The 25,287-nt window shown below is 47.6% G+C and overlaps 1 protein-coding gene across 1 annotated transcript in view; it reads right to left on the bottom strand.

The window, feature by feature from the left end:
* SUN1 (Sad1 and UNC84 domain containing 1) overlaps positions 1–12,521 on the bottom strand; it is a 52,678-nt gene extending 40,157 nt beyond the window's left edge. The window contains exon 1 of the mRNA XM_061209117.1: positions 12,454–12,521. The gene's annotated coding sequence lies outside the window, so the exon portion shown is untranslated. The remainder of the gene's footprint in view (positions 1–12,453) is intronic.
* Positions 12,522–25,287: the final 12,766 nt, after the last annotated feature.

Below are 25,287 nucleotides of genomic sequence, written 5' to 3' on the forward strand. Positions count from 1 at the left end.
GGGTCTCTGTTGCTGCACACGGGCTTTCTCTAGTTGCGGTAAGTGATGGCTACTCTTCGTTGCAGTGTGCATGCTTCTATTGTGGTGGCTTCTCTTGTTGCGAAGCACGGGCTCTAGCATGCAGGCTTCAGTAGTTGTGACACGCAGGCTCAGTAGTTGTGGCTCACAAGCTTAGTTGCTCCGTGGCATGTGGGATCTTCCCAAACCAGGGCTCAAACCCATGTCCCCTGCATTGGCAGGTGGATTCTTAACCACTGCACCATGAGGGAAGTGCTAATGCTTTCTAATTTTTTAAAATTGAAGTATAGTTGATTTACAAGATTTCAGGTGTACGGCAAAGTGATTCAGTTATATATACATACAAACATATATATACACATATATATATTCTTTTCCATTCTTTTCCGTCATAGGTTATTACAAGATATTGAATATATTGATAGTTCCCTGTGCTATACAAAGGTCCCTGTTGTTTATCTATTACAGCCTTTTTACTTTTAAAAGTTACATCAATATGTTCTCACGTTTTCATCTACCTAAAAGAGAGGTTAATTTCGAATGCATAACAAACGGTGTTTTCAAAAGCTGTCAGAGGCACAGTGGACCACACTGTTCAACCTGGTTCTTCCAATCGATGAGACAGATAAAGCTGTGCGACACCACCCTAGTTGGGTTTAATGTAGGCCTTGTATCACAATTTTAAAAGAAATTTAATTTCTTGTCTCTGAAATAAAATTCTATCAAAGAACCAAATGCAGCTACTGGCCATCACAAGCCTATCACAAGCAACATAGGATTACAGCAGAGTGACCACGTAAAAGTCCTGCAGGTGACAACACAGAGACACGAGCTGAGTGGCTTTTGGCTAAATGTTTTATGAGAGGAGCTTCAAACGTAATAAAATGCCCAAAGATAACACCATCAAGAGAGCACCAGTGTGGACACACACAACTCTAGGAAGAGCAGGCCATGCGGCTCTGGAGGAAAGGCAGACAGGAGGCAGGGCAGGGAGGCCGTGGCCCGTCACGGTCAGAGCTCAGTGGCTACGACAGTGGAAGGAAAGGGAGCATGCGATTGGATGCCCTTACTTTTTCCTACTCATTCTGATTTCGCTCCTGTAACCATGTGAATTTTATGTTCTGTTCTCCAGTGAAACACATGTACGTATAAAACTATACAACTATACGCACAATCCTGTCCGTGCTTAATCAGACCCGTGGCCCAGGTAAATGTTGTTCTAGCCAGTACTTCCTCTACAGCCCAGAAGACCACCTCTCCAAGCAGACCCTCCGAAAGCAGCAGCAGAGGCCACACCAAGCTTGACTCAGTAATGAGTTAGGGAGTGATGACCAGCGCTCTCTCCTGCGTTTACTGTGGACCGCATTACAGAGTGTGATCATGTATCTTATTAGAATGTATTTTGCTGCTTCTTTCCATAGCCGGCTTGTCCTCCATCAACCCTGCTGCCTCATTCTTTCTCCCTGGACAGATCATGATATGGATTCAGAACACTTTAAAATTAACCTTTAGTTCCTTTCATAAAATGTGAGCATTAGATAAAATTATAGAATAAAATAAAGTAAAAAAGAGAGAATTAAATGAAATAATGTCTGTAAAGCAGTGCCTGACACATGACAAACACTCAAAAAGTTAGCTTTAATTAGTTTGTGGAATAAACTTATATAGCCTGTTTTAAATTTTTTTTAAAAAAAGGATTTTTTTTCCTTCTGAGTTAACAATCCCCGAGATGGAAGACTCACTCACCCCCAACCTAAATAAAAGACGAAGTCCAGCGGCAGCTCAGATGGCTCCTGGGGCCGGCAGGCTAGAACACCAGCTCCGGTCTCTCTCAGCTCATCAGGACCCCTAGCAGCAAAAGTGCAACTGTGATACCAGTTCTCCCGCTAACAGCGCTTGGCATGTTCACAATGCCGTTCCCAGTCTCCCCTTACATCACTGCTACTTCAAGCCCGCGTGTAACATTAGAGCCTTCCTACTTGCAGCATGGCCTAAAGGCGGCCTCAGCCTGTGACTCAAGGGAGATCTGATTTGCATTTATAATCTGAGCAATATTGAAAGAGCAAGTGAAAAAATGGATTGAAAACGTTTTCAACGGCATCAGAAAATCTTGGAATGAATACAAAGTCAACATTTTGTAAGCACGTTTGTTTACAGAGAGGCCCTGTGCAGGCTTCACTGTCCTCATTTCTCTAGACTCTTCCTGGCCACTCCCTTCTCCCTAAAGTGTTACGACTGGGATGACCTCCGCACAGGCCACGTGCCCCGTGTGTGTCCCGGACATGGGAGGGAGGGACTGCACAGCGGAGCCAGGGCTCACACCAGGCACCCCCCCTCTTCCAGGCCCAGCGGATTAACATGGGGGGAGGGAGAGGGCACTCAGGGGGGCCTCCCCGTATCCCCGGAAAACAGTGCTCTTTAACAGCTTTCGATTTGCAGCCGCCAGTCCCAAGAGGGAAAAGTGCTCCCCTCAGGAGACGGTGGGCCACGAGCGACATCTTCCAGTGGAAAAGGAAGCACTCTCGTCATAAATCACCCCGGTGTCTCCCTCCTATCTCGTTTTCACTAGTGGCTAAGCACACATAAGCTGGCAAGCACAGCCAAAAGAAGAGGTCCTCTGTCTAGGGTGCAAACTTTGGTTTCAAACCTAACAAATTAAATAAGTATCTTTACAAACATGAAGATCCTAGCACGGTTTTAAAATTTGAGTTAAGATGCTTCGTAAGTTACACTTGGTTTCTCCTTTAATACCCTTTACCTTGCCTAGTACACACTGTATGTAACATTTGCATCATATGGTAGAAATGAAATATAAAGCTCAATTTTTGTTCTTGAATGCTTTGGTCAAAAATGGATTTTAGTTCAACCACCACATATAATTTGAATCTCTACTATTTAGAACATCTGTACTAATCTAGTAACAATCTAGAAAACATGCCTGAAAAATATCAAAAATTACAAGTCACACAAGGTTGAAAACAGAGCTTGCAGCAAATGGCAAAACCAAAGAAAGAAAATAAAACTGTTAACGGTCCTGAAATAAACTAGCACAAAATATTTTCTTAGGAAACGCTATCAGTTCTAAAATAAAACTAGAAAAAGACAAACTTTAAAAATGGTGAGCAGCATTTCTTCTCATCATTATAAACCACAAGCGTCATCACCTCGTAAATAATTATTTTTTATTAAACCATGTATAAGGCAACCAGAATTTGCTCTGAAAGCACTGTGTTTATAAAGACAAGCATGTTACAAATCAAGCTTTCTATGAACTGGTGGGGTCGCTGACCAAGTAGGCTGAGACTAGAAGCGAGCCCGGCTGACAGGGCAGAAACCCTCAGGAGCAACCTGCACAGACCAACCTCGTTAGCCCCCATCCAAATCCACCATCAGCACTGCAACCCGTCCACAGAAAGCACAGCAGTCCAAGGGGACAGCTCCAGGCAGCACCCTCCTCCCCACTCTGGGCGCAGCTCCAGACACCGCCATCTGCCACAGGGCCATCTCCGAGGGCCCCCTGAGCTGACAGCACAGGCCCACGGGGGCCCCTCAGGGCCTTGCACCCGCAAACGCAGTCCAGCTCCACCCCCACCAACTCTTCATCACCCAGGGCTTGGTTTTCAACGCGCACCTGCGCAATCAGGTGTTCCACTGTTACATGCCTTGTAGGGAAGAATTTGAAAACTAAAATTCAGAGGTGCCCTTTAAAATTTAGTATCAGTACTAAATCTTTTTTTTTTTTTTTTTTTTTTTGGCTTTGCTATGTGGCATGCGGGATCTTAGTTCCCTGAGCAGGGATTGAACTCATGCCCCCTTCAGTGGAAGCATGGAGTCTTAACCACTGGACCACCAGGGAAGCCCAGAGTACTAAACCTTAACATAATTACCCTGCTCAGACTTAATCCTGTTAAAACTGCATAACGCAGAGACTAAAAACATTAAGTTATTTTTCCTACAGATTAAAAAAATCATAAAATGGGTTAGAAATGATTGTTTTCCAAATATCATGTTCAGTGTAATTACTTCCACAACATAACAAACAGGAATAAGCCTCACGTACCTGTTTTCATTTTAAGGAAGCAAAACATTGTTAGTTTATGAAAAACTATGATTTATACTAAGTGAGAGTCCTTAAAAATGAACTCGTTATTTAAAACTGCAAATGAGAAACAAATGACTATAACCTAAAAATATTTGAAAGACCTTTACAGAATGCTGCACATGTTATATATACACTTGAATATATTTTTAAAACTTCAGGAAAAATACTACACTAAACTTAATGGTAAAATTACAGAGAATGGGACATCTACTTTTCACTTACCCCCTCGGGTACTATTCAACATTTTTTAAAAAGAGTAGGTTTTGCTAACTGGGAAAAGAATTTGAAAAAGAATAGATACATGCATATGAATAACTGAATCACTTTGCTGTACACCTGAAACTAACACAACACTGTTAATAAACTATACTCCAATATAAAATAAAAAGTTTAAAAAAAAAAGAGAGTAGGTTTTGGTCTTACAATTTAAACAATTAACCCAGTAACTATTATTTTCAAAAAAAAAAATGGCCTTCACTGTGAAGCGGTGTGGGGCAGCCAGACCCGCAGAGTTCTTACTCAGCTCTAAGAACCCTTGGTACCATTACTCACTCTACGTGGCACCTGACTCTCAGTGTTGCTGCAGGATTCAACCGGTTACCACACCTAACCCGCTCAGTGCTGCCTGGCACAAGGGTGAAAACACTCAACAGGAGTTAGTTATTTTCTGCAGCAACTATGTACTGACAGTTTCTAGCCAAGATCCAATGTTTCTTTCCTTTTTTTGGAAATGAAACAGGAAAAGATGCAGGCTAGATGGGTTTGTTTACCTAATAGCTGAGTTCTAGGGAAAATAATTCCTTCTACGTGAAGATGCATTATCACACGCTCACACCTCCCAATGATATGTGCTCCCAATCTTTTAAATAAAAGCTGCATTTCCTCTTACAGTGAGATTTGTTTCAGTGTTTGAGCAAAGCCAATTTACTTTATGCATGTTACTGTAAAGGGTCTTTCTTCTTAGAATACAGAAAACATGAACCACACGGTTTTATGTATTGCTTCGAACCTAGAGTGCTCTGAATTTTCTTACAACTGGTACAGTTAGAAGAGCTACGCACGGCTCTTCCACTGGAAAGAGCTCAGCGACAGAGAATGACAGCGAGTGCCTTCTGGAAGCAATGCTAGGTGGCGGTTCTGGGACCCCCTAACCTGACAGTGCTCCTCCCAACACTGGAAGTGGTCAACTCTGCAGGGCCAGTCTGACAGGCGAAGGCCAGCCCTATATCTCAACCTACTGGAGGTTTGTCTTTTTCTCACTGTTTTATAGGACATCAACCGTAGTTACGTCACACACGACTGGGATGTCCCCCGTCTGTTACTGAACAAACTTATGGTGACTTGGGCTGCACAGTCAGTCCTTCCCTGTCCTGCTTAGAAAGGCCTTCCTAGGGACTTCCCTGGTGGCCCAGTGGTTAAGAATCCGCCTGCCAATGCAGGGGACTCGATCCCTGGTCCGGGAAGATCCCACATGCCGCGGAGCAACTAAGCCCATGCGCCACAACTACTAAGCCTGCACTCTAGAGCCTGCGTGCCACAACTACTGAAGCCCACGCGCCTAGAGCCCGTACTCTGCAACAAGAGAAGCCACCACAATGAGAAGCCCGTGCACCGCAACAAAGAGTAGCCCCTGCTCTCTGCAACTAGAGAAAGCCTGTGTGCAGCAATGAAGACCTAATGCAGCCAAAAATAAATTAAAAAATAAAATAAATTTTAAAAAATAATAAATTCCCTTGATAATATGTTGATTTAAAGTTTCTGTTAAAAAAAAAGAATCAAAACAATGCAAAATTAAAAAAAAAAAGAAAAAGAAAGGTCTTCCTAATCCAAGAACACATGAATAGTGTGTCATGGATTCTACTACTCTTACTGATTTGACTTTCACATTTCCCACCATTTTTAATTCATCTAATCCATTTGTAATTCCTTTGTATACACTGAGGTAGGCATCTGATTTTACTTCTCGTGGAGCATTTCTGCAAGTCACCCACAAGTAACTAAATTCAATGCGTCCAACTGCTCCCCCCTCTTCAGAACAGCAGCACCCTCCCTCCAGCTGGTCCCCTGCTGCACCATCTCTGGCTGGCTTCCTGTGAGGGAGCGCCCTTAATTTCTCTGTCTCCAGTCTTGCCTCCGCAAGCCAGAAAACTGCCAGAATAGTCCACCTAAAAAGAGACCTGACCATCTCCCTCCCTTCAGATCCCACCACGGCTTCCCAGCACCTGCAAGTAAACCCTCTGTCCAATGCCCCACTTCTCCATCTCCCACCACCCATATCGCAGCTTCACTGAGAACCTGGCCTCAGGTAACCCTCTCCCCCCACCCCATTTACATACTGTTCCTGTGCTCTCTCCTTGTCTGGGATGCCCTCCTGATTCCTGATTCCCCAATCCCTTGTTCTCTTTCCACCCCAATCACTCCCAGCTAACTTCTACTCATCCTTAGGCTATACCTAAGATACCACCTCCAGGAAGCTCTCCTGGATGCCCCCAACCTACATATCCAAGTTAGGTGCCAATTTTAGTGCTCCCTGGCATTTACCACTTAACAGAAATTATAATATTTGTTTATTAAAGAGTCTTTCTCTCCAACTAGACCATGAACTCTCTGAGGGTAGGCGCTAACCCTGACTTGCAGAACCAATGAACATCTCATAAGTGCCCAGAGAAATGGGAGAACTTATTGCTATCATGTTGCTTTGCCTTCAACCTGAAAATGTTCTTGGGTCCCCCTCATCCCTCTGTCGCTCCACGTCTGACAACGTCCTGAAAAAACCATGCCCCAGGTGCTAGATGAATTCATGACGATCAGTGAGGGTCCCACGTATTTGGCCTCCTTACTCCTTCTAATGAATTTGAAGCACTTCTTACGTTTCCTCATCTAATCAGAACAGTGGTGTCCAATCTGTTTCATTTCCAACTATAATTGGGAACAATTAGAAACAACAATTACAGGATTTTATTTCTACTATAAATGTAAACAGTTAATCCACACCATTTCTGAGATCACCCTTTAATGCTCTGTCCTCCCACGTGTGAAGTACCGGGCTAAAAGTGAGCACTCTCCAGTACTAAAAAGCTTTGTAGCATAAATAGCAAGGAAAGAAACCTTTAAATTGATGTTTTTCATATTCTACATATAGCTCCCATCTTCCAATAATGTTAAAGATCAAATAAGCAACTACAATGACTTAAGACCAAAGCAACTAGGCAAAGCACTGCTTTGTCTTCAAGCCATACATGCCCCTGGGGAGCCCCTCATGCCCCAATGGGAATCACTGATCTACACTTGATCACTCTCACACTACTGAAGTCTGGCACCTGCAGTTTTATTCTGCACAAATGTCTAAAACCGTCTGTCACATGGTTCTTAGTTCCTCAACTAAAATTCGCAGCCAGTGACCATTCACTGAATGCCCCTATGCGACTAAATGAAAAACAAAGCACCCAACTAACAAGCACTATTACAGATATAATTCAAACTACAAAACTGACTAATGAATCACACAAGTCACTTAACGAAGTAGAGTCAATTACAGCACGTGATTATAATAAATAGCACGTTATAAACAGCAACATCATGGCCTGTACTTTTCCTCTATCAATCCTAAGTTTATTTTGGCCCAAAGGAAGTAAACAGTTTCAAATGCAGCAGGCCTAGTCTCTTCTAACTGGAAATCGAGTGGGCTAAGCTGTCCAAAATAGCAATGAGTTCCAAATTTAGGAAGAGGAGGAAGAAAATGAAGGTGTTTTCAATCAACAAAATAATACTGCAACCTTCCTGCAGGTGGCACTGAGCACAACTACCCACCAAAATATTCACAGCAACACCACTTGTGCTTGGCTGGCATCATTGTCTTGTTCCCACTGCCCTGCAAACCCCAATGTGGGTGCTCAAATTTGGGATGTGCTCAGGACACTTAGCCTGAATCAGCAGTGGGTCCTAAGAAATGCCCTGCAATGCCCTGGGCTCTCACCTCACCTTGAAATATTGAGGTAAGGGCAGGTGCTGCAATGCTGAAGGATGGTTTCATCCTATCACCACCTCTACCAAAAGTGCCTGGCATTTATTGAAAGGGAGAAAAAACAAAAGCAAGAAATTCAAACACTAGAAAGCAAATGGATGAATGAAAACTGACTTAGGCCAGAAAAAGCTGATAAGCCTGCAATGAGGAACACTTAGAAATAACCCAATTTTCACCACAGAACCCCAAAGGCTTAAGATAGTGACATCTGTGAACATTTGGGAGTAAGGATGTAGAGTAGAATCAAAATACAGGACGAGTCAAATGATGAAAGTCTGTTTAGGAAGCAGTTAGGCAAAACCACATGATCATCTCAACTGGTACACGAAAAGCACCTGTTAAAATCCAACTCTTTCATGACAAAAACATTCAACAAACTAGAAATAGAAGAGAACTTCCTCAATCAGGCAAGGGCATTTACTAAAACCCACAGCTAACACCACAGTCAATGGTGAAAAGCTGAAAGCTCTCCCCTAAAATCAGAAACAAAACAAGGACATCGTTTTCACCACTGCTATTCAAGATTGTACTGGAATTGCCAGAGCAATTAGGCAAGAAAAAGAAATAGATGGCATCCCAACTAGAAAGGAAGGACTTCCCTGGTGGCACAGTGGTTAAGAATCTGCCTGCCAATGCAGGGGACATGGGTTCGAGCCTTGGTCTGGGAAGATCCCACATGCCGCGGAGCAACTAAGCCCGTGTGCCGCAACTACTGAGCCTGCGCTCTAGAGCCCGTGAGCCACAACTACTGAGCCCGTGTGCCACAACTACTGAAGCCTGCGCTCTGCAACAAGAGAAGCCACCACAATGAGAAGCCCACGCACCGCAACGAAGAGTAGCCCCCGCTCGCCACAACTAGAGAAAGCCCACGTGCAGCAACGAAGACCCAATGCGGCCAAAAAAAAAAAAGAAAAACCAAACTGGGAAAGGAAGAAGTAAAACTACCTCTATTCACAGATGACATGATCTCATATACAAAAAATCCTAAAGAATTCACAGAAAACTATTAAAACTAATAAACAAATTAAGCAAAGTTAAAGTTGTAGGATACAAGATCAACACACAAAAATAAGCTGTATTTCTATTTACTAGCAATGAACAACCTAAAAATGAAATTAAGAAAACAATTCCTCGGACTTCCCTGGTGGTGCAGTGATTAAGAATCTGCCTGCCAGGGGGCTTCCCTGGTGGCGCAGTGGTTGAGAATCTGCCTGCCAATGCAGGGGACACGGGTTCTAGCCCTGGTCTGGGAAGATCCCACATGCCACGGAGCAACTGGGCCCGTGAGCCACAACTACTGAGCCTGCGCCTCTGGAGCCTGTGCTCCACAACAAGAGAGGCCGCGACAGTGAGAGGCCCACGCACCGCGATGAAGAGTGGCCCCCGCTCGCTGCAACTAGAGAAAGCCCTCGCACAGAAACGAAGACCCAACACAGCCAAAAAAAAAAAAAAAAAAAAAGAATCTGCCTGCCAATTCAGGGGAGACGGGTTCGAGCCCTGGTCCGGGAAGATCCCACATGCCGCGGAGCAACTAAGCCCGTGTGCCACAACTACTGAAGCCCACGCACCTGGAGCCCGTGCTCCGCAACGAGAGAAGCCACCGCAACGAAGAAGCCTGTGCACCGCAACAAAGAGTAGCCCCCGCTCGCCACAACTAGAGAAAGCCCGCGTGCAGCAACAAAGAAAGACCCAACGCAACCAAAAATAAATAAATATTTAAATATTAAAAAAAAAAAAGAACATAGAGATTTACCTTCACAACCTTGGATTTGGCAACAGTTTCTTAGATATGACACCAAAAGCATGAGCAACAAAAGAGAAAATAGATAAATTTGCCTTCATCAAAATTAAAACTTTTGTGCATCAAAGGACACTATCAACAGAGTGAAGAGACAGCCCAAATAATGTAAGAAAGTACACACAAATCATGTATCTGATAAGGGTGTAGTATTAGGAGACATAAAGAACTCTTACAACTCAACGAAAAGACAAACAACCCAATTAAAAAATGGACGATGGACTGGAACGGACATTCCTCCAAAGCTATATAAATGGCCAACAAGTACATAAAAAGTTGCTCAACATCATCAGTCATTAAGGAAATGCAAATCAAAATCAAAATGAGACACCACCTCACAACCACTAGGATGGCCATAATAAAACGAAATGGAAAATAAGTGTTGGAGAGGATATGGAGAAATCGGGACCCTCTCACACTGTTGGTGGGAATGTAAAATGGTGCAGCTACTGTAGAAAAGTTTGGTGGTTCCTCTGTAAGTTAAACATAGAATTACCATGTGACCCAGCAATTCCACTCCTAGCTACCAAGATATACCGCAAGAATGAAAACAGGTGCTCAAACAAAAACTTGTATACAAATGTTCATAGCAGCATTACTCATAATAGGCAAGAAGTGGAAACAACTCAAATGTCCACTAACAGATGAATGGATAAGCAAATTGGGATATATTCATACAGTGGAATATTATTCAGTTGTAAAGAAAAATGAAGTTCTGACACACACTACAACATGGATAAACCTTAAAAACATTATGCTAAGTGAAAGAATCAACACAAAAGGCCACATACTGTATGAATCCATTTACATAAAAAATCCACAACAGGCACATTCACAGAGACAGAAGACAGACTAGCTGTTGCCAGAGGCTAGGAGCAGCGGACAAGGGGGAGCGACTGCTAATGGGTACAGGGTCTCCATCCAGGGTGATAAAAAAAAGTTGTGCAATTAGACAGTGGGGATGGTCGCACAGCACTGTGAACATACTTAATGCCAAGGAACAGTACAGGTTAAAAAGGTAAATTTTATATTGTGTATTTTTACCACAATTAAAAAAAAAGCAGTTAGCTACTCTGCATGGATCCCCTTCCTGCCTCCCCCGAAAAAAGACTGGGGCATAAAGCCAAGGGCTCTCTAGACCAGAGGGTAAGAGGCATAGCTGAGTTCTAGAATGCATTCCTGTAAAGCGGGATAAGTGAGCACTTCCTTGCTAATCTGTGGAGGCCACAGCCCCACTCTTCTACCCGACTTCTAAAACGAGGCAGGAGGCTGGAAAGCCCGTCTTTGGGAATCTAACAAGTCCAGTAAAAGGCCCTAAAGACAATGACACGGAGCGTCCCTCGAGGTAACCCCACCCGTCTTCCTAGCCAACAGTGACAGGACCAGCGCAGGTGCAGAGAACTTCCCAAGGGCTGGGCAGGGTCCCGCTCTCGGCTATGCGAGTTCAACCAAGATCACCTGACGTTTCAGGACAGGCGGACTCAAGCCAGCGAACACTTAGGCCACGGACGGAGACTGCGACGCCACGGCATTTAGAAACAAGAACATGTTACTAAATTTTAGAGGAAAAACAATAACCACCAAAAACCTCTGGGAAATTTAAACTCTGATGGCCCAAATAAAACGCTCAACACATGAGTTAGAAAACTGAAGAATCTAGAAAGTCGAACAAGAAGACAAAGCTGGAAAATGGGAGAGAAAGATGAAAAAATAGAAAACCGGTCCAAGAGGTCCAGTGCCCCAATACAGTAGCATTTCCAAAACACACAGAAAAAAGATTAAGAAAAAAGAAGAGAAAACTGTCAAACCAAATAAACTGAGAAAATTCCCCAGAACTACCCAACCGTCCCGCGTTTCCAGACTTAAAGGAACTCTGAAGCGTCCAGCGAAATGGACGAAAATAGACCCGAACCGCTCACGTTTCCGAGCTGGGAGGGCGGAGCGAGGGAACGGGTCGTGCACGGAGGACCTGGCACAGGACCCGGCATCGACCTGGGCCCGCCCGACGTCAGCGGCCTCCGCGGGCAGCGGCGGGCACGCGCGACCCCCAGGCAGAGCGCCGAGCCCGGGCACGCGAGCCGGGCAGCCGGCGTGGGGTGCGACGTCCCGGGGCCGCGCCGGGTGCCGGCCTGCAGGCAGGGGTCGGCGGGCCGGGGAGGGGGCGCCGTGGTGGGGGGAGGGGAGCTGACGGGGGCGCGCCCGGCTTGGGGAGGGGGCGCGGGGACGCTGAAGAAGGACCGGGTGAGGCAGAGGGCGCCTGGGGGCAGCGGACTGAGGAGGAGCGGGCTGAGGGGGAGGGGACTGAGGCGCCGGGGCGGCGACGCCGGACTGAGCGGGGGCGCGGGGGCAGCGGGGCTGAAACGCCGCGGCCGTTGGCGGCCCTAGCGGGGGCCGCGCCCCGCCCGCGCCCGCGCCCGCGCCCGCGCCCACGCCCGCGCCCGCCACGAGGGACGCCCGGGCCCCGGCCCCACTCCGCCGGGACCCCCGCCCCGGCCCCTGGTTGCTGCTCACCTGCCTCGCGCCGCCACCGCCGCTCCCCCCAGCAGCCGCCGCCTGAGGCCTCGTCTGCACCGCTCAGGCCCCGCAGACTGTGCCTCTGCCAGCCAATCGCGCGCCGCGCCTGGGAGAAACGCGGACGTCCACCAATCACGGGCGCGCCACTCGGAGCTCCTCGGCCAATGCGGAGGCGGCCTACCTAGGCGCCCAGCCAATCGAGAACTGTTGCCGAGCCGTGGGGCGGGGAAGTGGGCGGGGCTCCGAGGCGGCGCGCGGCGCGCGGCGCGGAGGGGGCGGGGCGAGAGAGCCGGGAGGAGGGGCGGAGGGGCACCAGTCTCAGGGAGGGTCTGTGTCCAGAGGAGGACGCCGGTCTCAGGAGGACCCCGGTCTGGGCCGGCAACAGCCAGGCCGTCCCGCGCCGTGGCCGCCGTCCCTGCAACACCCGTCCCTGCGCTCCGTGGCTGTTCTCGAGCCCCCGCCCCCAACACCCAGTACCTGTGCGGTCTCCGAGCTCCGCCCGCGTCCCCAGGTGTACGCGCCGGGCCGCAAGTGCGCTCCTCCGAGGCGGGAGGTGGCGGAGCTGGGCCCTCCGGCTGCTGCCCCGGGGCCTGCCGAGGACACCTGCGCCTTCCTGACCTGCAGGCTCCTCCACCCACGGACCACACAGATAACAACAGGCCACTTTTGGGTGGGGTTTTGCAGTGGCTGAGCCCTGCCCTTTACTATCTCTTTGAGTTTCACAACGGACTTGCCAGGTTGATAAAGAAGCTATTATGATCCTACTTTATAAAAGAGGAAACGGGGCTCCAGCGGGTTAGCGGGCAGGTGAGGGCGGGAAGAGCCTACCACATTGCCCGCTCAGAAAAAGACTTCCAGCGCTGCAAAGGAAAAACCAGTTGCAAGGGCCATTTTAATGAGAACATATTTATTACAGTAATGGCAATGGACTAATGCAATGTTAGCTGGCTGTCCTTGTAGGGTTTATGAAGAAAAAGGATGGCCTTTTTCTTCTCTTAGCTTATTAACTCACAGCACAGGGGCTGTGTCTTTAGCTGAGCTTGTAGGAAGTCTCATCCCTGGTATAAATTTTACAGATGCCGGTAGGTGTTTCATAAGCAGGGTAGGTGTTCAACAGGAGCATTGGCAGAGAGAGGAGAGAAGGTTGTGTCTTTTGAGTGTTGCCTGGGAGGGCGGGGGGTGGACTGAGGAGAATAAAGATCCGGATGAAGTCTAGGCCTGTGTTGTCTAGAGTAGCTACTGGCCACATGTAACTGTTGATCACTGGAAACGTGGCTAGCCCGAACTGAGGCGAGCTGTGTGTGTATAAAACAGAATTTTGAAGACTAAGTATGAAAAAGAAGGTAAAATACCTCACTAATATTTTAAAATATTGCTTATGTGTTAAGTTGTAATATTTTGGATATGTTGGTTAAATAAAACATTATCAAATTAATTTCATCTGTTTCTCTCTGCGTTTTTAATGCAGCTACTAGAAAATGTGAGATTTCATAGGTGGCACTCATGGTGTTTCTAGTGGACAGCAGTGTAGACATCCGCGGACACTTCTGGGTAAGGATTCCACACGGAATGCAGATCACAGAATCAATCTTCTTCCTCCCGATAATTACGAAATGACCAAGACCAGCTTAAAAGAAAAAAAGATATTTCACCGGCAACAACGAACAGGGAAGGGTGGAAAGCCACATGCCATAAGGCCAAAGGAGGGGACGAGATACTGGCGGGGCTCCATGGGACCCCCGGTACATGGTGAAAGGAAGCTCATGAAATCCTGAGGGTCCCGCCAAGTTTGAGAGGAACAGCAGAGGATGGCAGGCAGCATCGGGAAAGGCACGAACAAGCCTTTGAGAGTAGAAGCCCGTGCTTCCCATCCTGGGCCGGTGGCGGTGCGAGGCAAGGCCAGCAGCCTCTCAAATCACTTCAGCCCCACCCGCTCCCACCCCAGCTCAGAATCCGGAATCTGAATGCCTCTCAGCCTTGGTGAAGGTGGGCACCAAGGCTGGGCTCACCATTTAGGCCTCCGGGCTGGGCAGTGGGGAGCGGCGGGGGGAGGTGGGGGGACACGGGGAGACGGGGAAATGTCCCTGGCAAAAAAACAACAGAAACAGGCCCTTAGAACACTCACCAGCAAGAGGAAACAAGCAGGACAAGATGCCCTGATGGAGGAAGCAGTAGCTGACAGCCCCCCACCTCCAGCGCACAGTGAGGGGAGGAAACCCAGGACTCTCCCTGCTCTTGTCTCCTCCACCTGCGGGGAAAGGGGCTGCAACCAGGGACAGACCCCCCTGGTGCCGACTCAGGTGAGCGCCTGGAGGTCTTCTCTGGAGGGACTGTGCCCACCCTGACCACTTCCATCTCGTTTGTGCTGGCTTCGGCCGGCTTCAGCTGGTTGGTACTGGTCTGTACCGGTGGGTGGGTGTGAACGAGTTCACCTGGCACTGCAGCTGCTCCGGGCCCTTCAGCACAGCCACAGTCACCTGGAGAGCACCCAGCCCTGCTCCTCTGGAGGCCAAGGCCCAGCAGGAAGAGACTTCCCCATAGGCACCGCCAGGGGCGTCGGGAGTCCTCCCTCCCCTCGCCGTGCTGGCCCCGCTCCCATGCTGTCCGCCTTCCCTCGCCCTCTTGCTGTGGGCCTCCTACTCCACGAAGTCTTCCCCACTCACCTGGCCCACCTGTGCCCCTTGACTTCGACCCCAGCGTGCTCACCTGGACGGCTTCTTGGGCACTTACTCCCAGTCTTCCTTCTTATTGGGACCACATTAATGTAACGTATGTTTACTGGATGCCTACTGTGTGCCCCGTACTTAGTAGGTGTCGGGATCCACCACTGAAAATCAAGTTTGCTGCCCACCTGACACACCTACTTTCCAGTGGGAAGAGCCTTGCGTAACAGATACGTGTGTTTGTGCGTGTGTCTTATGCTTACAGAGTGAGAATTCACTATTCAAGAAAGCAAAATGGGTGGAAACACTGGTTTCTAGATGGAAAAACAAAAGAATTCTTCAGGTGACAGGTAGTTGGAGTGAGACAATCACAGTGCAGGAAGTTAACCTGGAACCTTATGTCTTATGGAGTTAAATCACGGGAGGGAAGAGAAAACTCCAAGAACAAAGCTAGTTTTCCTTGAAAAAGAAAACAGCGCTCACAGTGCCATATGTGCAGAGACGGGGCATGAAATGTACTCAGGAAGTGACAAGCTGTTAACTGAAAAATGTAGGCTCTATATGATTCCATGTGTGTATAGACACACACACACACACACACACACACACACACACACACACACGGCACAGAAAATTGCCAGTGATTCTATCCAAGTAGGGGCATTGTAAATTGTTTTCTTATTTGACTTTACCTGTATTTTGCACAAAATACTGATACTGAGAAATTTTTAGAAATTTTAGAAGTTTAGAAATGTTAAACTATGGAAAAAGTACAGTAATATGCACCCTGACTCCACTGTCCTAAATTAACAACTACTAATATTTTGCTGTTTTCTCATTGAAATTTTATTTTTAAAGAAATAAAACTAGATTCCAGATGAATGAACACCTAAATGAAAGGAACACTACGGGGGCTTCCCTGGTGGCGCAGTGGTTGAGAATCCGCCTGCAAATGCAGGGGACACGGGTTCGAGCCCTGGTCCGGGAAGATCCCACATGCCGCAGAGCAACTAAGCCCATGCGCCACAACTACTGACCCTGTGCTCTAGAGCCCGCGAGCCACAACTACTGAAGCCCGCATGCCTAGAGCATGTGCTCTGCCACAAGAGAAGCCACCACAATGAGAAGCCTGCGCACTGCAACGAAGAGTAGCCCCCGCTCACCACAACTAGAGAAAGCCCGCGCGCAGCAACAAAGACCCAACACAGCCAAAAATTAAATAAATAAAAAAATTAAATTAAAAAAAAAAAAAAAGGAACACTACGCTGTCAAAAGAAAATAATGAAGGAGGCTCTGTTTCCCAGGGGTGGGGAAAGATTTCTTAAAACAAACCTCAAAAGCACAGACCTTATGATGAAACACTGATGGATCTGATTACATCAAAATGAAAGATGTCTGCTCAATAAAGATACCGCGAACAAGCCAGCGGACAAATGACAGGTCAGAAGATATCTGCCATCTTTAAAAGACAAGGAGTTAGGGGCTTCCCTGGTGGCGTAGTGGTTGAGAATCTGCCTGCTAACGCAGGGGACACGGGTTCGAGCCCTGGTCTGGGAAGATCCCACATACCTCAGAGCAACTAGGCCCGTGAGCCACAATTACTGAGCCTGCGCGTCTGGAGCCTGTGCTCCGCAACAAGAGAGGCCGCGATTGTGAGAGGCCCGCGCACCGCGATGAAGAGTGGCCCCCGCTCGCCGCAACTAGAGAAAGCCCTCGCACAGAAACGAAGACCCAACAAAGCCAAAAATAAATAAATAAATAAATAATAAAAAAAAATCAATTTGCTTTAAAAAAAAAAAAAGACAAGGAGTTACTGTTTAGAATATACAAGAAGCTCCTGCAAATCAACAAGAAAAAGAGGAATGCAATAGGAAAATGGGCAAAGGATGGGAACAGGCAATCCACAGAAAAAGAAATTTAAATGCATGACAAGAATATAATAAAGAGTTGCTTCAGCCCATTAGTAATCAGAGAAATGCAAATTCAAGTAACTCCATACCACTCTACCCCCATCAGATTGGCAGCGATCAGAGTGGACAACACGGAGTATTGGCGGGCATGTGGAGGGCCCAGGCAAGCTCAGGGGGAGGGTCCCTGAGCAGTCAGGCTCACAGAGACAGAAAGGAGGGTGGGCACCAGGGGCTGGAGGAGGGGGATGGGGGTTAGTGTTGAATGGGGACAGAGTCTCAGTTTGGGAAGATGAGAAAGTTCTGGAGACGGACGGTGGTGATGTTGCACAACGATGTGAATATTCTTAACACCCCTGAACTGGACACTGAAAAATGGTTAAGATGGTAAATGTTATGTGAATTTTAGTACAATTTTGTGGCTTCTGGAAAGCAGCCTCCCCGAGGTACCTCCCGTGGATGAAATCCTCCCACTGATTATAAAATCCACCTGCTTGGGGGCTTTAACCTGTTCCAAGGGGAAAGGGCAGCATGAAAATAGTGACCCAGGAGCCGGATGGGCCAGAATGAAGGCTGCTCCCAACGTGGGGCACAGGTGTCCAGACTCGTGTAACCAGGAGTGAAGATGCTGGGAGGTTTCAGCTCCCCAGGGATCTCTCCTGTGCCCTCTGCAGCCCCCACCCCTTTCCACCGCCTGTCCCTAGCCCCTGGAAACCACTAGCCTGCCCTCTTTTCCTAAAGTTTTGTCATTTCAGAAATGTTGTATAGGGACTTCCCTGCTGGTCCAGTGGTTAAGACTCCACACTCCAAATGCAGGGGGCCCGGGTTTGATCCCTGGTCAGGGAACCAGATCCTACATGCATGCCACAACTAAGAGCCCACATGCTGCAACTAAAGGTACCACACACTGCAATAAATATCCGACATGCCGCAAGTAAGACCTGGCGCAGCCAAATCAATCAATCAATCAATAAATATTTTTTGAACAACGTTGTATAAATGGTATCATACGGTATGTCAACTTCTGAGGTTGGCTTTTTAAACTCGGCATGATTCCGTGGAGATTCACTCAAGTCGGTATGTTTATCAGTATTTGGATCTGTGTGGTTTTTTTTTTTTTTTTTGGCTGCACCACGTGGCTTGTGGCATCTTAGTTCCCTGACCAGGGATTGACTCTGGGCCCATGGCAGTGAAAGCTTGGAGTCCTAGCCACTGGACCACCAGGGAATTCCCATGGATCTGTTTTAATGCGAGACTTTTTAAAAGGAGGTTGTAAACACGATAGGACTAATCAATTGGACCACGACGTGGATCTTTCTGTCGTGGTGAGTAGGGCGCTGTCCCTCCTCCTGTCCCTCTCTGACAACATTTCTCTGAACTTTGGAGACACCCTTCTTTCATGCAGCAGGAAATGGGACGCAGACAAACGTACACTTCACACTGACTGGCAGCCCTGTTCTCCTGAAGCCACAACACCCGGACTCCCAGCGTCATCCATGTGATGACGACGTCCTGACAGCACCAGGGCTTAGACTTGGGGGGACCCGTTCCCGTTCTCAAAAGGTGCCCACCCTCCTGGTGGCCGCAGATATATGCTGGTGACCGGCTGTTTATGCATCAGGTCCTTTGCATCTGTGAGTTTATCACACAGGCTCCCATGTCTCAAATGTCCATTCTTAAACGCCCCGAAGCGTGCTGGAAGTCTCCGTAAGGTAAACCTCTCCTTCTCGGGGATGTGGCTGTAAAGCAGAGGTAACTGAGATTTGAAATCAAAGTGGGATTCTTTTGAGTTCTGAAGCATTTCTGTTGTCATACAGTGAGTGTTTTTGCCTGTGGTGAGTCACTGTCACAATCTACACAGACCATCACACAACCAGGTGCAGCCAGTTCATCCACTTGTGGCCTCTTCAAAGACCCTCCAACCAGCTGGAGAAAAGCATATGAACCTTTGTCTTCCTGTGGGCCCTGAGTCCGTTCTCATCCCTGAGGTATTTCCAGACTAGAGGAGGGCACTCCTCTCCCGCACCGTGAGCGATAGGCTTTGACGGCAACCAGCACGTGCACGTCTTTTCTCTGACCGCCAACAACGACAGGTATCTTCTAGGAAGTATCTGAGAGGCTTCTGCTTCCATTTCTATGGTCAGAAATCTCCTTGCTTCTGCATATTCAGAGGAAAGTGAAAGGTGACCCAAACTTTCCTTATGAAAAGCCCAACATTGCAGGTAAGCAGATCTCACCTTTACGGGCAGGGTTGTGTGTAAGGGCTGGAGGACACTTAGCAGCTAAGGTCTGTTCATTTCTTTGGTAAGAAGATCACTGACTGGTCTTCCCTGGTGGCGCAGTGGTTAAGAATCCGCCTGCCAATGCGGGAGACACGGGTTCGAGCCCTGGTCCGGGAAGATCCCACATGCCGCGGAGCAACTAAGCCTGTGCGCCACAACTACTGAGCCTCCGCTCTAGAGCCCGCGAGCCACAACTACTGAAGCCCACACGCCTAGAGCCCAGTGCTCTGCAACAAGAGAAGCCACCGCAATGAGAAGTCCGCGCACCGCAACGAAGAGTAGTCCCCGCTTGCCGCAAGTAGAGAAAGCCTGTGTGCAGCAACAAAGACCCAACGCAGCCAAAAATAAAATAATAAAAAATAAATTAAAAAAAAAAGATCACTGACTGATGGAGCTTGCCAGAGTTAACCTTTGCACTGGCACCAGACACGCAGACGGATGAGCACAATTGAGTTTGTGGACAAGATGATGACAATCTTTGTTTTATGTATTCTGCAATCACATTAAACTCTTCACAGACATCAAGAAGACGATTTGAAACTCCTTTCTTCCAATCAAAGCAGCTAAGAGCTGGAAGAACAGTGTTTTGTTGCCAGGATCGCATGGGTCTCATTGGGGTGAGATCTGAAGGGTCAGCTCTACTCTGTCAGGGCAGGAGACACATCTCTTAGCAAAATCTTAGTTCCAATCTCAGAATGCGGAAATGTCACTTTACTCAGCTCCACAGGGCATGAAGGGACAATGCGTCCCCAAGCTCCTGCAGCGGCTACTGACCATCTGTGGCTTTGGAGAGACAAAAAAGTTGTGGCTGGTTTACAAGAACTTTCCTGTCACATCAGGGACTCAAGGTCAGTCCCCACCTGTGCCTTCATCCCCCTCCATTTGAAAATCCATATCCAGATCTGTGCAACCCCACAGCCTGAGGCTTTAGCCACTATGCAAACTGCCACACTCATAACCACAGTTTAGAAAACATAAGAAAGTATTTAAAAATTTTTTTAAAACCCATAGATCACTTTGATCCCATCACCCAGAGGTAACTTTTGTAAACATTTTTATGTCTGTTCTGTCACTTTCTGTGTACATATGCGTACATTTTTATAGAAGTGCACCCTGTATATGCCGCTTTGCAGTCTGCTTCTCCACCTAGGATGCCCGTGGACATTCTTCTCCGCCCACAGACAGAAGTCAAGCTCTCAGTGCAGAGAAGAGCTGAGCACAGGCAGTTTCTCCTCTTCTCACCTAAGGCTTCCTTGAAAGGATTAGTGGAGAAGCACAGAAAGGAGGTGGGTGGGGACGGGAGGCGTCAGTAGATGAGAGCATTCAGCAAATCTGGGCAAGGAGAAAAGCAGTTAGAAGAGTGGCCGAGGGAGCAGCACCCCAGGATAGGCACGGGGGTGGGGAGGGGGCTGGGGTGGCCTGGGCAGAGGCGGGGGCTTATCTGTCCTGGTCTCGGAGGCTCAGCTTCGGGGTGGGGCTGGCACCGGGGATTAACCAGAGCTCTGGACGGAACAACTGTTCCCTCCCAAATGCAGGCCACAGAGCAACTGGCAGCTGGCCTGGCTCCCTGGTCCAGAAGCCAGATTTCTCTTCTCCAAACAAATCAAGCAAACTGCTTGGTGCTTTTAGAGTGGGGCGGGGCTCCCCAAGGAATTCCTCCGTCGGTCCGGCACCTGGTAACCCTTACCCTTGGACAGGACACTCCCGTCAACCTTTCTATTTAGAGGAGAGGCCTGTCAAGGAAACTGAGTTAGCTGGAATAACCAAGTAAGATCTGACCACATCGAGTGATGGGAAAGATTCAGTTCCATTCAGGGTGAATGGAACTCTCATACATTTCTGGTGGGACCGTCAAATGTTACAACTACTCTGGAAAACAGATCAGCAGTTTATAATATAGTTAAGCCTACACTTTTTATGCCATCCAGCGATTCCACCCCTCGGCATTCGCCCAGGCAAAATGAAGACGTATGTCCACGCAGAGACTTGTACACGAACGTTTCTAGCAGCATTATTCCAAACCGAACTGGAAGCACCCAAACGTCCCTCAACTGCTGAACAGGTAAAAAATTGTGATACAACGGAGTACGACTCAGCAGTAAAAATGGAAAGAATAACTGATACATGCAACAGCGTGGCTAAGTCTCAAAAACACTGTGTTGAGCATGGCAATATAGAAATGACATTGCCATCTGTAATGTCAGAAAGCAGATCAGTGGCTGCCCAGGGCCTGGCTGTGGAGTGGGGTTTGACTGGGAAGGGGACCAAAAAAAGTTTTGGGGGTAATGGAAATATTCTATATCTTGATTGTGATGGTAATTACACAACTGTATATATTTGTCAAAACTCATCAAAATATACACTTAAAATAGGACCATTTCATTGTATGTAAATTAAATCTGAATAAAATTCACTTAAAGAAAAAGAGACTTGGGACTTCCCTTGGTGGTGCAGTGGACCAGAATCCACCTGCCAAGGCAGGGGACACGGGGTGGATCCCTGGTCCGGGAAGATCCCATGTGCTGCGGAGCAACTAAGCCCACGCACCACAACGAAGGGTAGCCCCATCTCGCCGCAACTGGAGAAAGCCCGCGCACAGCAACAAAGACCCAACGCAGCCAAAAACAAAAACAACAAAACCCAGAGACTTAAAAAGTAAATGGTGAAAATAAAAAGGTCAATAGAATACTTAGAAAATAAAGCCAAATAATTATCTTAGGACATAGAAGAAACAACCCAAAAAGAAAAAGAGGAGGAAGAGGAGAAAAAATAGGTGAGAAATGATGGAGCTGTGGAGGATGGTCCAGGATGTTCACCTTCATGTACACAGAAGTTCCAGAATTAGAGAATAGAGAAAACAGAGAGAAAGTTCTTAAAAACAAAGAAACAAACAAACAAAAAATTGTAGAAAATGAAAGGGCCCCTCAAGCACAGATCAGGGTGAATGAAAAAAAAAAAATCCCCATCTAGACTTGTTCTTGTGAAATTTCAGAGTATTAGGGATAAAGAGACATCTTAAAAGCATCTGGAGATAAAATTCCAGTGACTCCTCCAAAGGAATGACCATCAAACTGTCAACTGCAAGATAATGATAGAGCTGTGCCTTCAAAATCCTGAGGAAAAATTTGGAATCTAGAAACCGATGCCAAGTTATGAACGCAAATTAAAGGTCTTTTTAGATATGCAAAGACATCCCTTTCTGAGGATGTGCTTATAATGTACTTCAGCATATGAAGCCAGAAACCAAGAACAGGAAAAGCACGGGACCAGTGGGCCATGGGTGATGTCCGCAGTGACGGCCGGGCAGAGGGCCTGACAGCAAAGAGGCCAGGGGCTCTGAGACAGACAACCGCAGGGAAAAAGGCAGGCTGTGGGGGCTTCTACGATCTGCAAGCAAAGCATGAAAAAGCATTTTCAATCTGTTCTAACCGTAAAGAGCAATCTTGACAACGTACAAGTAAAAGTCTGGGTGATGGGAGTTGGGAGGTGGGTGGAAGGCGGAAGGGCAGAGGAAAGGACAGGACTCCTGTCTTCCGTTGGGGGAAAGGATAGCGATACCGTCCAAAGCTGGCAGGACAAGATACAGAGGTTTAAGGATTGTATATTGTTTAACGCCACACAGGTACTCGAGGAAAACCTACAAGAATAATAGAATTATAATAAACGGAGGTAGGAGGAGACGTGAAGGGGTAAGTGAGAATATGTTCTCTACCCTCACCTGATGTGGTCCTGACGTCTGACTCTTGCCATCTGTCCCATCTTGCCTCCTACCGTCTTCCTCTCGATCATTCGTAAGCTCCCTGACTTGTCTCCTTGCTGTTCCTCCAACTTGCCAAGTTTGTCCCTGCTCAGGGCGTTGGTACCTGCCAAGCCAGTAGAGACAGGTTGGGCAGCTGAGATTCCACAGAAGCACATTCATCCCAGCATCTCACCAGCTCGCGCCTTTCTGAGCCACAAGGGTCAGCCCTGATGCTGAAGGTCCCTTGCTCACCCGGTCCAAGAGAGTGGTAAATTCACCCTTGTCCACTTGTACTTTGCAAAAATAGTATACAGACTTCCCATGTACTCTTTGTCTCATTTCCCCCAGTGTTAACATTGTTATGTCTTATACCTTAAGCACTTAAAAAAAAATTATTTATTTTTTTATTAAGGTAACTAACAATACTTTAAAAAAAATTTATCCATTTATTTGGCTGCTGTGGGTCTTAGTTGCAGCACGCAGGATCTTCGTTGCGGTATGTGGGATCTAGTGCCCTGACCAGGGATCAAACCCGGGCCCACTGCATTGGGAGCATGGAGTCTTAACTGCTGGACCACCTGGGAAGTCCCTATACTTTCATCGCTCGGTTAAGGTGTTTTGGTCAAGTCTCTCCACTGTGAAGTTACTATTAATCCCTTTGTAATTAAAAAATATCTTGGGGCTTCCCTGGCGGCGCAGTGGTTAAGAATCCGCCTGCCAGTACAGGGGACAAGGGTTCGAGCCCTGGTCCAGGAAGATCCCACATGCCGCGGAGCAACTAAGCCTGTGCACCACAACTACTGAGCCTGAGCTCTAGAACCTGGAGCCACAACTACTGAGCCCACGTGCCACAACTACTGAAGCCCACGCGCCTAGAGCCCGTGCTCTGCCACAAGAGAAGCCACCACAGTGAGAAGCCCGCGCACCGCAACGAAGAGTAGCCCCCGCTCACAGCAACTAGAGAAAGCCCACACGCAGTAACGAAGACCCAACGCAGCCAAAAATAAATAAATAAATTTATTTAAAAAATTATCTTGGGGGAGATATTTGAAGCAATAATCTGTCTCAAAAGTTTTGCCCACTAATCTTAGAATCCATCAGGAGATCTTGCCTGGGACAATTATTACTGTGGTGTGTTTGCCTAATGCTGATTTTCTATCTCTCTCATTCCTACTATATCTATTGGAATACTTTTGTAAGGAAGGGCTGTCCTTCCTCCCCCACTTATTTATTCTATTTTTTTTTTTCTTTTTGGCCGCACCGTGTGGCTGTGGGATCTTAGTTCCCCGACCAGGGATTGAACCCAGGCCCTTGGTAGTGAGCGCTAACCCTGGAGCGTCAGGGAATTCCCTATTTATTCTTTCTTTATATCACTATGGACTCGTGGATATTTACATTATTCTGTAACTCATAAGCAAATAGCATTATTATTAATTTTGCCACTCATATAGTTCCAGCTTTGGCCACTAGGAGCTCCTTCAGGTTGGCTCCTGAGTCCCCATCCTTTTTGGAGCACTTCCTTACTTTCTGGCAATGCAGGACACGCCAGGCTCCTCTTGGACTTTCCCTGCCCTAGCCCTGGAATCAGCCACTTAAGCCCATGTATACGTGTTGCTTGACTTGGAGCGCTCTCTACCCCAGGTACGAAGAAAGGAAGCGGGTGTGGTGAGAAGGAAGGGCACCCCTGCCCTCTCCTTCTCCCGCCCCTGGACCCGGAGACAGGTTCTCCCCAGCTCCCTATTCTTCCCTTCAGGAAGGGTGGTGCTAAGAGCAGGTGGGGTGGGCCCTTGGTGGACCGCGCCCCGCTGCGCCCCCGTCAGTATTCCCCAGCTGTGTTTGGGGTGTAGAGCTTGTGCTCAGAGCGTCACCGGAAGAGGGTGGGCTAACTGCCAGCCGCGAAAGCTACGGTCTGTCAGCATCCCGAGCCCCCACTCACAGGCACCTGGTCCCCTTCCAAATCTCTGGGGGCCGGAGGACAGTGGGAGGGGAGCCCCAACTGGAGGAATGGGAGTCCAATCCCTTACTAAGTCACAAGCTTAGTACATGAAAAATTCATTTTTTTTCCAGGTCGTTCTGATCAGTATTTATCTCTATTTGTGTTTCAACTCTGACGGTTAATCTTGCAAGTAAGAGAACGTGCTGCTCAAACTGGCTTAAGCTAAACAGGTTTCGGGGACTCAACTGAAAAGACATGGTTGGACCGCAGGTGCAATTTGACGACGGTTCTGGCTCCATTTCTC

The sequence above is a fragment of the Eubalaena glacialis genome, chromosome 13 (genome assembly GCF_028564815.1).
Source record: "Eubalaena glacialis isolate mEubGla1 chromosome 13, mEubGla1.1.hap2.+ XY, whole genome shotgun sequence".
Lineage (NCBI taxonomy): Eukaryota > Metazoa > Chordata > Mammalia > Artiodactyla > Balaenidae > Eubalaena > Eubalaena glacialis.